Raw genomic sequence first — 13,920 nt, 5'->3', positions numbered from 1 at the left:
CAAAGTCCCAGGGTTAGGAGAGCAAATGTTAGGAGAGAGGGCCTTAGAAGCATCTAGGTCGAATCCAAACATTCTCACTTTTTCCAGAAAGAAACACCAAGGCTCAGAGAAGAAAAGGACCCAGTCGAGCTCACCTGACAGCAGAACCGGGTCTGAGACTCCTGTTTCTTCTAGATGCTGCATCCCTGATTCAGATGATCAGCCTTTGGTGCAGAGCAAGCAGCAGGTGAGATGGACGTGAGCAGTGAGCAGTGTGCTGGTGCTGTGGGTTGCCGACCTTTAACCCCGGCACTCCACCAGCGTCTTAACTCAGCCTGTCACCTTCTCCCTCCTGAAGACCCGTGGCTTAGAAATAACAGCTCTCAGGGGCGCCTGGGTGGCTCAGTCGGTTGAGCATCCGGCTTCGGCTCAGGTCACAATTTCATGGTTGCTGAGTTCAAGCCCCGCGTCGGGCTCTGTGCTGACAGCTTGGAGCCTGCTTTGGATTCTGTGCCTCCCTCTCTCTCTCTGCCCCTTCCCCACTCGCCCTCTTTTTCTCTCTCTTAAAAATAACGAAAAACATCAAAAAAATTTTTTTACAAAGAAACCGAATGGGACTGAGTGAGGAAAAGCAAGGGAAGCTCTGTTGGAGATTCTTGCACGGATCCCCTCACGTGTGGGCACACGGTTCTCTGCCCCGAGCAGAGAGCACAACAGCCTTTGCTGCTGCCTTCTCGGAGCTTATTTTCTGGGTAGGGGGTCAGCGATTGGCGCATCAGGTGATTTTAGGAAACGGCATTGCTAAGGAGAAAACACGCTAGTAGTGGGATAGAAAGTGACCCAGGGGCAGCCTGACCTCTTGGAAAAGGTGCCCATCGAGCTGAGGCCCGAATGAGGACGAGAAGGCAAGCGTGGGAAGATCCAAGGAGGGAGAATGGCCCATGCAAAGCCGTCTCTGGGACAGGAACAAGCTTGCCGTTTGAGGAAGAGAAAAGCCAGCAGGGTTAGAGCATAGTCAGTGAGGGGAAGAGGGAAGGAGATAAGATCTGAGAGGAGGCTGTGTGGTCTGCACTTGAAGCTACCGCACTGTGTTTGGCTGAAGAATAGGTCACGGCATGATTCCACTTCCCAAGGAGCAGAGCCACAACAAAGCAGAAATCACAGCATCGTTATGATGATCGAGGGCCAGGCGCTCACAGGCACGTGGCTGGGATGGAGTCACTGGGGCAGCTCCCTGGAACCTGCTACTGAGTTCTCAAATTCAACAGGAGACATTCATCCGGGGTCCCTGCCTACGCCAGACAACCTCAGGAAGGCTTGTCCGCCGCTCCCCCAGGGAACTTGCACTCCCGGGGGAGCTGCACAGGTAAGAGGCAGCTAAAGAACCCTGTGTTAACTTTTTTTTCAATGTTTTATTTATTTATTTTTGAGAGAGAGAGAGAGAGAGAGAGAGAGAGCGAGCAGGTGCAAGCAGGGGAGGGGGAGAAAGAGAGGGAGACAGAGAATCCCAAGCAGGCTCCAGGCTCTGAGCTGTCAGTACAGAGCCCTATGCCGGGCTCAAACCCACAAACCGAGAGATCATGACCCGAGCCGAGGTCAGACATTTAACCCCAGGCGTCCCAAGAACCCCGTTTTAAAAGTTTTTGTGAAAGGCGAGACTCTGAGCGCTCCTTCCCTGGCTTTCAGAGTCTTCTCGGGATTTCTTCTCCAGCCTGACCTGTTCTCAGAGTCAGCGATGACAGAAGAGTTCACTGCCAGGTGTAAATGGCACTGCACCTTCTCCCGGGAGTCCTGTATTTCATCGAAAGTCAAAGTCCTGGGGCGCCTGGGTGGCTCCGTCGGTTGAGCATCCGATTTCGGCTCAGGTCATGATCTCACAGTCTGTGGGTTCGAGCCCCGCATCGGGCTCTGTGTTGACAGCTCAGAGCCTGGAGCCTGCTTCCGATTCTGAGTCTCCCTCTCTCTCTGCCCCTCCCCTGCTCATGCTCTCTGTCTCTCTCTGTTGCAAAAATAAATAAAAACATTAAAAAAAAAAAAAAAAGTCAAAGTCCTGAGTCAGAGGGATATATGAAAACTTGTGTCATTTCAGTAATCTGCCATCCAGGTGGGTGTGGGAGGGAGCGTGTACGGCAGGGCCCTGTCTGCAGCCGACTTTTCTAGCGCCAGGGTCCCGCCAGTGCTCACATCACCAGGCTCCGTTGCCTTGTTTATGTAAAGCATGTATTCCATCCACCACGGGCATTTGACCCTTGGGAATTCACAGGAGATTTGCAGAGCCCCTGGCTCTTCACTACCGGCCAGTGTACATTTCCTGTGGGGGTAGTTGAGGAAGCATGGGGATGGCCCCAAATCAGCAGACAGTCAGAGGAGTGGCATAGCAGTTGAGGATATTCTCATGGAAAAGCCCAGCACCTTCCAGAAAATTCTGCATGGCTCAGCAAATTGTCTTGTCATCTTGTTGGCACTGCTTCTGTATTTCTTTCCCGTTTCAGACCAGGAGAGAACACATGGGCAATCTCTAGGGTTTGGTGTTATCTTCTCTCAGGAATGATCTAACCTTCAGTAAACAAGGCCAAGGAAACCTCTTCCTGCCCTTTGGTCCCTCAGTCTGCTTCTAGGAATTTGTCCTAAGGAAATACTTCCCAAAGATTGTTTTTAAAAGCTTGTCTTAATAAAGGTTGATAGTATTATATATAAGAGCGGAAGGTTGGAACTACCCCAGCTCCAAATGGCAGCCAGAAGGGCAAACTCTGGCCCATCCAGTTGAAGGAATATTATGACAAGTTTACCAGCGACAAATATAAATCTCACCAAGACATAGAAAAGCTGTCCACTGAAAATGTTAGAAATCAACACTGCACAGGCCTATCCATTCCTTCCCTGGAGGCCTGTACCTGAAAACAGAAAGCGCTCGAGGAAACCTTAAACATAATTTAAATAAAGCACATCTTTTCTGTGGGCATTTGTGTGCTTGGATATGCAAATAAAATCATCCTTGTGAAAATGGATTGCTAACTTTGAAATATTATTATTCATATTCTTTAAAACATAGCCCATGATTCTAATAGCTGCTAATTGCTCAATCCCAAGGTAGGTGGTTGGGACAGAAAAAAGATGGCTGCCTGGGAATCACAAGAATGGGGATCAGGTCTCTACTGGGCCTCTCCCTTCTCAGGTTACTCCAGGAGGTGGGATCCAGGAAGAACCACACATGCTCAGCCCAATGGACAGGAACATCACTTTCTCCGTCACCTCTTGTCCTGGACCAGGGGAAACCACCCATCTGGGTCCAGTGGCCTGTCCTTCTAGAAAACTGCTCTGCTCCCCTACTAATAACATTAACTAGATCAGACAGGATTCTTAGCTGCAAACAACAAAAGTCTATTATGGATTTTTCCGTAATAACAATTCTTTTTATTGTTATTACCATCATTAGCATCCCCGCCTTGGTGCGAAGGCACTGTATCGGGCTTGGCGGGAAGCGTTTTGTATGCATTATCTCTTTTTATCCGTAACTTTAAAAAGGAGGCAATTACTTCCTGGTAAAGACAAGTAATTGAGGTTTAGAAAGGTTAAGAAACGTGCTCCAAGGCCACCGATTTGGTAAGCAGTGGAGATGGTTTTCAGAGCCAGACTAACTGCGAAGCTGGAGGTCCCAACCCCCAGGTCCTGCTGTCTCCACAATGAAGCCTCTTTGGGGCTTTAGCAAAACTCCAGCAAGCTGGGGATGGGGCCTCTGTCCTCGATGGGCCCCTGCTGGCCTTAATATTTCAGCTCGATGTACCGAGGGCTGCTAGAATTGTTAACATTCACACTAACAGAGCCATGAAGCTGGCTTTTCTAGAAGCTCATGTGGACTGGCAAGAAACAGAAATGGCTCTCACAGCTTCAGGAAACATCTGCAAGTCCTCAAGGAGGCAAGACCTGCCCCTTTATCGCCTTTCCAGGAGAGATAGCAAGGCCGTCCCACCGCAGGGATAGGACAGACAGACTACGTTTACTTTCCAGGCTGGGTCCCTGCCACTGTCAGGATCAGCCACTAGGGAGCAGACCCCATAATGGGTCACAGTCCTGAAATCAGAGTCACCACTTGCCTTCTAGGCCTCCCAGGGCAATGGTGAAAACAGGAACAAACAGCATTTGCAATTCAAGGTGACCAGGGTAGGGAAGAGGATGTGGGGTTAGGGGAAGGTATGAACTTTGGAGCTGGAAAGATCTGTTTCTTCACATCCTGGTTGTGTGATTCTGGGCAAATTTCCTAACCTTGCTGGGTTGTTTCTTCATCTGAAAGAGAGGTAAATAATTATAGTCCTATTGCATAATTCCCATAAGAATTAAAGGGAACACGCATGTCGATAGTTAAAACTGCCCAGCACATAGTGGGGCTCTCTAAATGAGAACTACTATGAATATTACTGGTATTATTATAAAGATGCTAGTAAGGGCATCCATAAATGTTGTTGATAAGAAGAAAACAGAAGGGATATACGAGCTGGGTTTTGACAGGTAAGGAGGAGTTTGTTGAGTGGCTAATGGGCAGGATGGGTTTTCTAGTTAGAAACAACAGCACGGGCAGCTTTGTGAAGGAGCATGGAATGTTTCGGCAGCATGAGCGGACCAGTTGGGAACTCCTGAAACATTCCCATCAAGCAATAATGGACCAGCCTGGGGCAAGATAAGCCTCTGCAATCCCCTTCCCACAGCCCTCAAATAAAGGAGAATAAATGACCTCTCTGGGTAAATACAGAAACCAACATTCTTGTAAGCTATGTTCTCTGAAGCGAAGCAGCCTCCACACCCCTGGCTGGCCAGTCCACAGGGAACAAATAAACCAGCTCCCAGCACCCAAGCCTCTGATTCACCTCCTCTGGAGTTATATAGACTTGGGTTTGGTTCCTGCTGGAGCCACATCCCTTGCTGCATAACCTTGTAAAGCCTTTTGTCTCTCTTGCTGCTCAGGTCTGTTATCTGGAATAATGGGAATAATTATGTATCACATAGAGGTTATTGTACACTGTCTCAGCTCCTAGCACACAATGGGTGTGCTCTATGGCCCAGAGAAAGAGGCTGTTCTCATGCCTGAGCTCATGGCAGAGAGGGCAGGACTGACACTTCCTGGGGAAGCCTCACACTCTCAGACACCAAAGATAGAAAACAAGACTTCCACTGGGGCACCTGGGTGGCTTAGTTGGTTAAGCGTCCCACTTCGGTTCAGGTCACGATCTCACGGTTGTGGGTTCAAGCCCCGCATCAGGATCTGTGCTGACAGTGCAGAGCCTGGAGCCTGCTTCGGATTCTGCGTCTCCCTCTCTCACTGTCCCTCTCCTGCTCACACTCTGTCTCTGTCTCTCTGTCTCTCTCAAAAATGAATAAGCACACACACACACAAAGAAAACAAATGCTATGCTTTAGATGTTGCTCTGCACTTTGCTGTTTTCAATGAATAATAGATCACATCAATACACATCTTCCTCATTCTTTTTTCTATTGAGATATAACTCACATACCATAAAGTTCACTCTTTTATTTTGTTTAATGTTTATTTATTTTTGAGAGAGACAGGGTGGCAGAGCATGAGCGGGGGAAGGGCAGAAAGACAGGGAGACAAAGAATCCGAAGCAGGCTCCAGGCTCTGAGCTGTCAGCACAGAGCCCGACGCGGGGCTCAGACTCCTGAGCCGTGAAATCATGACCTGAGCCAAAGTCAGATGCTTAACTGATTGAGCCACCCAGGCACCCCAAGTTCATTCTTTTAAAGTGCACAATTCAGTGGGTTCTGTATATTCACAAGGGTGTGTACCCATCACTGCTATCTATTCCAGAATAATTTCATCATCCCCCAAAGAAACCTCATACCTGTTAGCAATCATTTCCCATTCCCTCCCCAACCCCTGGTAACTACTTATCTTTTTTTCTGTCTCCATGGATTTACCTATTCTAGACATTTCCTATAAACGGAATCATATTCTACGAGGCCCCCTGTGTCTGACTTCTTTCACTCGGCATAATGTTTCCAAGGTTCATCCATGTGATAGCGTGTCTCAGAACTTCATTGCTTTTATGGCCGAATCATATCCCATTGTAGCATAACCTACCACATTTTGCTTATTCGCTAGTTGAAGGACATTTTAGATGGTTTCTACTTTTTGGCGATAGTGAATAACCCTTGTTCTTTGTAATGGTTGCACAGCATCTTATTGAACAGTTGGCTCACAGTTTAAGCACTTCCTACTGAAGGTGAGTTCTGATCTTTCCCATTTTTGGCCGATGCAAAATGCTAGTGCAGAAAATGTTGCCACAACCTCATTCTAGTCTTCCATAAGAGGCGGTCAAAATTACCTCGCTTCCTGAGGAAATTATCCAACCGAAGCAAAAAGTTATGTTGACAAAGATGTTAATTGCGGCAATTTTCACAGTAGCATAAAATTGGAACTACTTAAAGAGTCCACATAGAGGAGATGTTTAGATAAATTCTGTTATTCAACAAAATAATGTATAGTCAGTAAAAATGATAATTATGAAGGCAATGTAGCAACAAGTGAGTTGCTAATGATGATCTGCAATGAAAACCAACAACAAAACACAAAATGATATCACCTGCATAAGCTGGTTCCCACAATTAGATGTACAGAATCCTAGGGGCGCCTGGGTGGCTCAGTCGGTTAAGCGTCCAACCGACTCTTGGTTTCAGCCCAGGTCATGATCTCACGGTTAGTGGGTTCAAGCCCTGCATCGGGCTCTGTGCTGACAGCAAGGAGCCTACTTGGGTTCTCTTTCTTCCTCTTTCTCTACCCCGCCCCCCCCCCCCACTCTCTCTCCCTCTCTCGAAATAAATAAACTCAAAAAAAATTAGATGTACAGAATCCTAATGCATCACAACAGAACTGTCCTTGGCAACAACTTCCTCATGTCCCAAATGGGGAAACTGAAACTCAGAGAGGGTGTGTGATTTGACCAAAGTAGGACTGGTCAGATCTGGGATTTGAACCAAGCCCTCCTTCAAGGCTTGTATTCTTTTCATGGCGCCACAATCAAAAAAACGCTTCTGAAAACAACTTGACCCCTGGCAGCTTAGTCAGTATTGACGTGTACACAAAGCAAACCATGTCTGGAAGTCCTTAAACGACATAAAATAACTACACACACGCATACACATGCATGCGCACGCGCACACACACACACACATACACACACACACCCCTGGGACAACCAGTGAACACATTCGCACTGGTAGAGATAGGATATGAGAACTTCATTCATTCATTGAAAAGCTATTTGTTGATTTCACTCAGATGTGGAATTTAAGAAACAAAACAGATGAACATATGGGAAGGGGGAAAAAACAGAGAGAGGGAGGGAAACAAACCATAAGAGACTCTTAAATACAGAGAACAAACTGAGGGTTGCTGGATGGGAGCTGAGTAGGGGGATGGGCTAAATGGGTGATGGGCCTTAGGGAGGACACTTGTTGGGATGAGCAGTGGGTATTATATATAAGTAGAATCACTAAATTCTACTCCCGAAACCACTATGACACTACATGTTGACTAAGTAGAATTTGAATAAAAATTTTGAAAAAGAAAAAAAATTATAAAAAGGAAAAACTACTTGTTAAACACCCGCTGTAAGATATTTTTGATGCCCTGGAATCTGGCAATCAACAGTGATTAAAAAAGATATGATTCTTGCTCTTCTGGTCTTATGGTATTTAAATTTGGCTAATGGTTGCTGAACATCTATTATACACTGTATGTCCGTAGTATTAAGCCTGCTCATTGAGTCAGAGCATGTTATGCACCATAACAAGGCACTATTTCTAAATTTTTTTTAAATATTTTTTTAAATATTTATGTATTTATTTTTGAGAGACAGAGAGAGACAGCGTGAGCAGGGGAGGGGCAGAGAGAGAGGGAGACACAGAACCCAAAGCAGGCTCCAGGCTCCGAGCTGTCAGCACAGAGCCCGACGCGGGGCTCGAACCCACAAACCGTGAGATCATGACCTGAGCCGAAGTCGGACGCTTAACCGACTGAGCCACCCAGGCGCCCCAATGAGGCACTGTTTCTAATCTCATAACAAGCCTCTAAGATGGCTGTCAACCCCATTTTACAGATGAGAAAACTGAGAATATGAGAGTGAGTGGATCTCCTGGGATGACCGAGAGAGGAGCAGCGCTGTTTTCACGTCTCCTTGCTCTTAAACCGAGGGCCCTGTTCCCTCCAGGGAAGCATCACCCCCAACACCTACTCATCACAAAGCCCTCATAAAAGCCTAGGACTCAGTGAATTTGGGCCTATCCAGACTTACCGAACTTACCAGGATGGGGTCCAAGAAGCTTCTGCTTTTTTGTTTTTGTTTTGAATCAGTTGTCAGACTGTCCGATTTATTTTGAAAATGGATGTCAGAATCTTCTGGTTGTTGTTGTTGTTGTTGTTGTTTTGATGGTGGGGGGCATGAGCTGGGGAGGGGCAGAGGAAGAGACAGAGAATCCTAAGCAGGTTTCACGCTCAGCACGGAGCCCAATGTGGGACTTGACCCCAATGATCCCGGGATCAGGAGCTGAGCCAAAATCGAGAGTCCGACACTTAACCAACTGGGCCACGCTGGGGTCCCAGAATCTTCTGTTCTTAATAAGATCTCTATACGCTTCATACCTATGCTAAAGTTTAGAAACCCCTGTCCTAACCTGTAAACTGGAATCTTACAGTTCAATCTTCCAAGAAAGGAATTACCCTGGCCTCAATCCTCAAATTCCACTCGGGGGCAATATCGGCCAATGTGTCCCAAGAAGCAGTCCATTTTTGAAGGGAACGGAACCAGCCGTGACATTCTTTCATTCACGGGACCAACAGTGAGGGCTTCCCAGGTGCCAGGCACTAAGCTGGCCAACGGTGGACAATTCCGATTATTCTTCCTCCGTTTACAAACTTCGGAGCAATGTGGCAGAAGGAAAGGCAGGATCATACTGTTTTGCAGCCTTTCCCATCAAGGGGTGGAGTCTCTTTCTTCACACCTTGAATTCCAGGCGGGCCTCGTGACTTGCTTTAACCAGAAGAACATGGTGGAAGTGACTTGTGGGGTTCCAGATCCCAGATCTCAAGGCCTTGCTGCTTCTACCTTTGCCCTTTGGAAAGCTTCTGCATCGGGAACAGAAGCCCTGGGTGAGAAACCATGTAAAGAGGCCCAGCTGCCCCAGCTAAGGCCTAGATGTGTGGGTGAGACATCCCCACACCAGCCACCAGGGGAGCCCAAAAGGCCCAGTCCACCCACTGGATGGTAAGAAATAACAAATCGCCATTGTTTTAGGCCACTAAGTTTCAAAGCAGAATATCACACAGCTACAGAGAGAAATAGCAATTTCTTTAGCAATTATTTACGAGGGCCTCCTCTGCACCAACTTTTATCTTATCCTAGGTGTTGGGGATCTGGCCCTTGTTGCACAAGACAGGAGAAGCCCCAGCCTCATCTGGGAGAAGATAGGCAATAAATAAATAAACGGGTAGACACTGTTTGACAAAACACTGTCTACACGCTCTTTGCTCCTCTGGCCATGGAATCAGCAAACTATTTCCCACTTTTCTGTAGTTCTTACTGTTTTTTTTCAGTGTTCTCTTACCATGTTCAGAATCAGATTTTCAGACCTAGACCACGTCTTCAAAGAATATTAAAGGTTTTAAAGCAGACAAAATCAGTTATGGGGTGCATGTTAAGATAGCAAACTAGGGGCGCCTGGGTGGCGCAGTCGGTTAAGCGTCCGACTTCAGCCAGGTCACGATCTCGCGGTCCGTGAGTTCGAGCCCCGTGTCGGGCTCTGGGCTGATGGCTCGGAGCCTGGAGCCTGTTTCCGATTCTGTGTCTCCCTCTCTCTCTGCCCCTCCCCCGTTCATGCTCTGTCTCTCTCTGTCCCAAAAATAAATAAAAAACGTTGAAAAAAAAATTAAAAAAAAAAAAAAGATAGCAAACTAACGCTGGGTTCTCTCCCTTGAGCAAGGGCGGAGGACAGTGTTGAGGAGCTTGCAAAACAATATAGAAGAAGAGGCCCTTGGGGAGTCAGAAGTCTGCCTGGAACTGGTGTTTGCACCTGGGACCCGGGGGGGGGGGCTGGGGGGGCAGCCAGCAGCCCTGGGGGAAAGATGGAGGGCACAGAAAGAGGACAGGCTGGAAGAAAGGCCTTTAAGGCTGGCTACTGCCTTGTCCTGGGACATCCACTGCCCGCCTTTTCCCATGAGCGACCAGCAGCACAGGCAGGCCACACGGGTCAGCCTGTGAGGAAAGCAAAATGCCCCAATGAGAAGAAAAATAAAATGGAGCTAGAGATTACACCCCAGAGAGACCGCCTCCTCCCACTGCTGCTGCTGCTTCCCGTGAAGTGAAAGACAAATCCCCGACCAGGGGATTCATCCCACCTAGAGCGGTGGGGTTAAACCAGAGAGATCAAGAGTGATGCTGGAGGGTCCTGAGGTTCTGCGACCTGGGGCTTGACGCCTCCTCATACCTTAACCCCAGTGGGAGGGGCAGACACTAGAACCTGGTCCTCTGCCCTTCCCCCAAAACATCACAGAGCAGGGATATGTCAAGGGAACATGCCCTCGCAGACCAAACTAATTAGCCGCCTGTGAAGCACAACCACAGTAAAAGGGGAACAAATGTCTCCCAGGACAAACACCCACCGTCTGAAGCCAAATGACTGGAATAGACTGGCCAAGAATATGCACGGTAAACACATTTAGGAGAATAAGGCGTTTAAAAATATAAAGCAAGAACAGGAAATCCGATCTTACAACTTTCATGATGTATGATGAACATAAAATTCACCGCACACATTTGAAATAATCAACTGGATGAGGTTTTTTAATTTTTTTTTTAGTTTATTTATTTTTATTATTATTATTTATTATTATTATTCTTTTTTTTTTTTTTTGAGAGAGAGAGAGACAGCAGGGGAGGGGCAGAGAGAGAGAGAGAGAGAGAGAGAGAGAGAAAATCCCAAGCAGACTCTGCACTGTCCGTGCAGATCCCAGTGCAGGGCTTGAACCCACGGACCATGAGCTCATGGCCTGAGTCAAAACCAAGAGCTGGACGCTCAACGGATGGAGCCACCCAGGCTCCCCTGGATGAATTTTGACCTAAGTATCCATCTGTGAAACCACCGCCATAATCAAGATCATAAAGATCTCCTCCCCACCTCAAAGGTTCCTCCTGCCCCTGGCAACCCACCCTTAACTCTTATCTCCATCCCCCGACAACCAGGGATCTGCTTTCTGCCACCAGAGGTCAGTTTTATACAGAAAATTTTGTGTAAATAGAATTACATAGTTTTCATTCTCTTGTATACAGCTGACTTCAGCTAGGCGTGATTGTTGTGAAGTGCATCTACGTCATTGTATGTGCTGAGAGTGTTTCCTTTTTATTGCTGAGTAGCATTCAGATACTCCTAAAACTTTTGCACACTCAGAGCCCAGTTCTCCTCAATCGCTTTTCAAGTCAACATTGTCAGTGTCCGTGATTTGTCACATAATATCTTTCGTCTATGCTTTCAAAAGCACTGATTATGCAACCATTTATTTAAAAAAAAAAAAATGTATAAAAGAATTGAATGCCTGGAGCGCCTGGGTGGCTCAGTGGGTTGAGCGTCCGACTTCAGCTCAGGTCATGATCTCATGGTTTGTGAGTTCGAGCCCCGCGTCGGGCTCTGTGCTGATGGCTCAGAGCCTGGAGCCTGCTTCGGATTCTGGGTCTCCCTCTCGCTCTGCCCCTCCCCCACTCGCGCTCTTTTTCTCTCTCTCTCTCTCAAAAATAAATGAACGTTAAAAAGAATAGTTTGAAAGAGATGCTTCCCCTCACCAGCCAAATAATATATAGAATATACATCTATATTCTCAGGTACTGAGTATACTTTCAATATGTGGTTTCAACCTGTTTAAACGGGATCTTTTCTTGAATTACAGTTGTGAGTGTTGGCCTTGCTTTGGTTTTCTTCATCAGGGACTCCTGTTACCTGTGTGTCTGTTCTCCTTTGCGTGCCTTGGATACGTGTCACTTTCTCTTGTCTTGTTTCTCCCATTCTTCATTTTCTTTTTATTTGCACGTCTTTTTCTTCTTCACCATCTGTTAAGGTATTATCTGCTGGGTTTAGTCCCTTATGCCACTTGCGGTTCAGCCTTCATTTCTTAAAAAAATTTCGAATTCCTTTCTGAATTCTTCATTCCAGTTTTGAGTTCTTCTAATTCCAATTTATGCAGTTCTCTCCGGTCTTGTTTCAGGTGCTTAGTATATTGTCATTTTTGAATATGTTATGGTTTGGGTCTCTTTTTAACCACGTGTCCCTGGTGTGCTTCCATTGTCTATAGGGGTGGTATTCTGCTTCCCTTTGGTCCCTTTGCTGTTCATAATTGTGTGTGGAATTTGGCCCTGGTACTTTTCTATTGTTGGTGTCATTGTGAAATGATCCTCCCTGACTTTTTGGATCAAGGCTATGTTCAGGAAAGATTTTCACCATAGAGCTCCCTCTTCTGCTGCTTGTATGTGTTTAAAAATAAAGTAGCTTGCTTTCTGGGATTTCCTGCCTCTGTCCTTATCCTTTCTTGGGGCTGGGCCATCTCTTTCTTTCCTTGTCTTCAAATTCTGGTAGTGTCTCACATGTTCCTACATTGCCTACAAAGCCTCTCAAGAGTAATACAATCTCTCTCATCTCTGTCTTGCTCAATTCTGATTTTAGTCCTGAGTGTTTTCCCCAGTGTGGGATCTTGTCCTAGAAGAAGGCAGGCAGTCTCATGAGCTTATAAGGGCTGCCCTGCTCCAGCCCTTTCAGGTGCTCTTCCAGTAGGTCCTCACATGAACCCACTGTTGGGAGAGGACAAAACTTCTCCCACCTTCAGCCAACATTTTTAGATTGGCTGCCCCTCTTCTGTGACCACCTGTGCCTGTCTTAGGTTCTCCTGTTCTCACATCCACCACGTACAACCCCTGCACCTTCCTTTTCCTCCTATACAAATGCTGCTCTCGTGGCAGTTTTTGGTTTGCCTCACCTGCTTATGTTTGGGGGCTCCTGGGGTTACCTTGTGACCTACTTTTGTTTTAAGTATTGTCTGGGTTTTCGGTTTTGCTATTTGGGTGTTGTTTTTACGTGGAGATTTGGAGACTGAAAAACTATGGCTCTACCACCAACAGCCTGCTCTTTTTGTGTTGAATTTCAATTGCTTAACGATCTTGTCTCCAAATTCTAGCACTGTCTGATGTGCTCCTGTGTTGACTACAGAGACCCTCAGGAGTAATACCATCCAGCCCACCACACATATCCTAGAGCCCGCTAACAAAGGCTGGTAACTTACAGGGCATCTGGATCTGGAATCCTTAGCTTGGGAATTTTTGTTGTTGCTGTTTATTTATTTCTGAGAGGAAGAGAGGGTGAGCAGGGGAGGTGCAGAGAGAGAGGGGGACAGAGGATCTGAAGCAGGCTCTGCGCTGACAGCAGAGAGCCCGATGTGAGGCTCGAACTCATGAACCGTGAGATCATGACCTGAGCCACAGTCAGACGCTCAACCAACTGAGCCACCCAGGCGTCCCTTAGCTTGGGAACTTTATGGAGAGCTACTTCCTCTGGGAAATCTTGGTTATCACCCCTAAGTAGAGCCTTTCTCCCTTCTGTGTGCTTCCTTCATTACACCCCTTGGGTTTTATGTGCATATGACCCCAGAGCTCCAGGACAAGGGGCCACACACATGTCCTCTGTTTCTCCAGGACCTCGCACAACGCCTGGCATGAGGACTTCATACATATTTCCTGCGAGAAGGAATTTGGATGCTTGCAGCTGTATTACATAACTGAAAAAAATATTTTAATTATTCTTAAAAATAATTCATACTCATCACAGAAACTTAGAAACCCCCCCCCCCCAGAAAAGCATATAGAAAATATTTACCTATAATCGCATCCCCAAGAG

At 46.8% G+C, this 13,920-nt stretch overlaps 1 long non-coding RNA gene across 1 annotated transcript; it reads right to left on the bottom strand.

Moving 5' to 3' along the window:
- Positions 1 to 5,488: 5,488 nt before the first annotated feature.
- Positions 5,489 to 9,697, bottom strand: LOC131491424 (uncharacterized). Its single transcript, XR_009251447.1, has 2 exons — positions 8,295 to 9,697; positions 5,489 to 6,325 (listed from the first exon to the last, which is right to left on the bottom strand). It is a non-coding gene; the product is annotated as an uncharacterized LOC131491424 (long non-coding RNA).
- Between the last annotated feature and the right edge of the window lie 4,223 nt (positions 9,698 to 13,920).

This window comes from Neofelis nebulosa, chromosome 12 (assembly GCF_028018385.1).
Source record: "Neofelis nebulosa isolate mNeoNeb1 chromosome 12, mNeoNeb1.pri, whole genome shotgun sequence".
In the NCBI taxonomy this organism is placed as follows: domain Eukaryota; kingdom Metazoa; phylum Chordata; class Mammalia; order Carnivora; family Felidae; genus Neofelis; species Neofelis nebulosa.
This window is presented reverse-complemented; position numbering and strand designations above follow the sequence as displayed.